Raw genomic sequence first — 4,165 nt, forward strand, 5'->3', positions numbered from 1 at the left:
GACTAGAGGACCCTTGTGGGCCCTTCTATCCCTATGATTCTATATTTCTTTAGAATTTTTTTTTGATCAGCTCTACTAAGCACATGCTTAAGTGCTTTATTGGACAATGTGCTTAGACCAGAAGGAAACCATTTAATCTATACATTTCTTTCAATCTCTCTGTCTCTCACTCTCCTTCACTTGTTCTCTCTATCTTCCTTGCAGGCTAACTTGTACTAGTCTAACATTCTAGTAAGGAGAGACAATACATGCAGGCTTCCTCAAAAACATACACTGTAATGAACTGGCTGGTGCAAATGTGTACTACACATCTACTGAAACGGCTGTGGTGGGACTACTCACATGCATATAAATAAACGCGTGCTAAACAGTGAAGGTGTGGTCTCTGCTTTCTCAGATGCTGCTTATTCAAGAGAATGAAATTTAGAGGTGGGAAGGAGATACATACAAATGTAAAACTATTTAAAAGGATTTTGTATAGTAACAATGAAGGATTTCTTACTCAAATAGATTTAATTTAATCACATTTCCTACGGGAAACAAAGGGTAAAATTGTGGCCCAATTGAAGTCTTTGGGATTTTGTCATTGACATCAACAGAGCCATGATTTCACCCAAAGACTTAATATTCCTGGCTTACTGAAGCAAATACAAGTTTAACATGTATGGGAATTGTTTTGCTTGCATTAATCACCTGTGCATTGAGTAAAGCAGAAACTAAATTGGCTGTGAGTCTTCATGAACAAATGTGCCATAGAAGTGCGGATTCAGATGTTAATAAATTTTAAGTTATACAAGCAATTTTATGGAAATAATTGTGATTTGGCCCATGCTTTTTTCCTTATAAACCAAATTAATCCATGGATGAAATTGCTAAATGATTTATGAGAGTCAATGAGTTATAAATAACTATATAGCAGTCATTAGAATGTTAGTGCATACTTGAAAAATGCAACATATTGAAAAATATTCATATAAAGAAAATGGTGTTAGTATAATTAAAATATTAGCACATTCACATTTTATATTTACATAAAATATGCTCTAAAATGCAGAACGCATGGCCAAATTAAAGTAGTGAAATGTAAAATCATTTTCAATAATGCTTACAAAGGACTGGAGAAAAAAGGCAAATTATAAAATCCTACCAAGTGAAAGATTTTTTCATTGACCTGAACCTTGTAAAAGTGTTTATACCGTGCAAATTGTGTATAAAATGCAACTAAATCAGAATGATACAGTTTATATCTACTTTCCACTGGAGTAAATGAATGGCCTGTAATATTATTAGAGTTATAATGATTCCAAGAATAACTTAAATTTTATTTGTGCTGGATGTTGCATTTTTGTAGGCAGAAACATCTTATAATCACATTGACTTCAATAGTGACTGTACTGGATTTCTGTTTTAGGCTACTTAGATATGGTTTAGATAGCACAGTAGATATGAATTAGCTTTTCTTAGAAGAATTCTCAATCTGTTTGTTTACTTTAAAATACTTTGGAATCCTCAGAAGAATTTACTATTATTTTTATTATTGTCCCTCAGGATTAAATCAAGTGGATTTTTTAAAACAAATAGCCTTCAAAACATACAAAATCTTGAAACACAAAAAAGGGGAAAGATACTATCTAAAATTTATCCCCATATGTCACCATTAAATCCTGATCATGAACAGACTCTGTAGGCTTGGGTAGTCAGGTGTTTTCTTAAACTCACCACAGAATTCCTGTATTTTAGGTGCTCAAAGTCACTCTGATTTTCCTTAAAATTCTCAGTGCCTAAGATTGCTGTTTTCTGGAGGTCACTGATTGTGATGTCTTGCACTCCTAACTTGTTCTTGATCTGCTTATTCATACCCTTAGGGATCACTTCAAGCGCTCCCATGATCACTGTCTTTGTTCTAAGTCTCCATAATTCTTCCACTTTGTGGCAGAGTTTTTCATACTTCATCTTCTCTTCTTCTTGTTTTTTTTTAGGTTTGTCTGCTGATATGACAATATCAATTACCATGGTCATCTTTGTCATTTTTTCTACAACAACTTCCATACTGTTTGACTGCACCATTTGGTCTATGACAGTTGTCATAGCCTACAAAATTTTTGCCTCTTCATATTCTAGAGAGCTTCAATTCAGTCATAATACCACAAAATTAGTTTAAATCCAATATTGCCACAGAGGAGCCAGTGCAGATACTTGGCTACCTTATTGTATTTGTTCATTATTTTCCCCCAGCCAGGCTCCTGCAGGCATTCAACATGTGTTCCACCATTTCTTCCTTTTCGGAACACATTCTGCAGTTTCGGGAGAAGTTCTATTGGTCATTTTTTTCTGGAACATAATTAAAATTTAAGGGGTGCTCTTATGCTCTCTTTTGAGGTATCCTTCTACAAGCCATGAGTTTGTTAATCTTTGATCACCAATGGGTTTGATCTCTTTCTCCACCACTGCCTGTGCATTGATTTTGGTGTAAATCTTTCAAGTTTTTCTTTGGCAATTTTCGGTCTCCTTTCTTTTATGCTTTCTTGGATTGGGATGCACTCTTGGCCATCACTTGTTATTGTAACCAAATGATCTTTCGCTCTGACTGACTCCTCATATATTTTGATATTATATTCTTTATTGTCAATTTCTTCCTTCACATATATCAAATCTTTTCCTCTACCACATGGTAGGATGTACATACTGTCCATCTATTGATTGATATTCATTATTCTATGCATCCCCAAGAGCTCCTTCATTCCTTCAGAACATAAGAACGGCCATACTGGGTCAGACCAAAGGTCCATCTAGCCTAGTATCCTGTCTTCTGACAGTGACCAATGCAGGTGCCTCACAGGGAATGAAACAGAACAGGTAATCATCAAATGATCCATCCCCTTTCACCCATCCCCACCTGCTGGCAAACAGAGGCTAGGAACACCATCCCTGCCCATCGTGACTAACAGCCATTGATGAACCTATCCTCCATTATCTAGTTCTTTTTTGAACCATGTTTTAGTCTTGGCCTTCACAACATCAACATCCTTCCTTCCGTACCTAGAGCTTGGGATAGGCCTTATAAAGAGCTAGAAGCTCCTTAAAGTCCTATATGCTGTGGCACAATTTAAAACAGATACTTGAGGCATAGAAGACTTCTCAGATGGCACATACCATCACCATTTCCTTCCAGACCCAATGCAGAGGACATTCCCAGTAATTCCTACTTTCTGGATCAGCCTGCTGAAGCCACAAAAAGCCAGAACAAATGGAGCAATGTTGAGGCTATTCTAATTTATGGTTGGAATCGGCTCAGTGGTCTTGGTGGCCACAAAAGACAACTTCATGCCCCTACTTCGTTCCTCATTTGTGCCAGCTGGGGCTTTATTTATCTACCTTAGATTCTGAGGTGTGGTGTGGCTACTTTGTGGGTTTTGGCACTAAAGCCAACATAACTGATCATGAGGCCCATTATAATGTTGAGGCCTGTTTAGTGTTGAGGCATGTGTTTCAGCAGGGGTGCCCAACCTTGGGCCCATGGCCCGTACATGGCCCACCAGAGCATTTCATCAGGCCCACATCCGCTTCAACACAGTATACTCACAGCCAGTTCGTTAGCATTTTGTCATCATATTTACATCATTTTAGTTTACACAAGTGTGTAAACAGACAATATTGTACATAGAAACCACCTATTAAAATACATACAAAGAAGCTGAACTTAAAATATAAAGGTAACTTTAAATCTTATTAAAATATGGAGAATCTATTTGGCCCACGCAAGTTTGTGCTTAAGTTTATGTGGCCCAATGAGGTTGGGCATCTCTGTGCTACAGTATGTGGACACTTTCACTTTACATTTGTTCTGGCGATGAATCTTGCCCTGTCAGTAGAACATCTTTCATGAGCACTACATTCATACATAGATATTTAATGATTTTTTTTTTAAAGTCAGTAGAAAATTTTGAACAAAGACATTTAGAATAAATTCCCAGAGTGTAAGTGGAGAATATGGAATATTTCTAACGCAACCACACTATATATAGATTTTACAAGTTCAAATCCTTTTGTGGAAGTTTAAGGGGATGGGAATATTTGCATGAATGACTCAGCTATTTAACTTTTCAGCTGTTCTCTAGATTCTGAAACATATGAAAACAGGTATATTGTCATTGTCACATAAACG

The sequence above is a fragment of the Chelonia mydas genome, chromosome 1 (assembly GCF_015237465.2).
Source record: "Chelonia mydas isolate rCheMyd1 chromosome 1, rCheMyd1.pri.v2, whole genome shotgun sequence".
In the NCBI taxonomy this organism is placed as follows: domain Eukaryota; kingdom Metazoa; phylum Chordata; order Testudines; family Cheloniidae; genus Chelonia; species Chelonia mydas.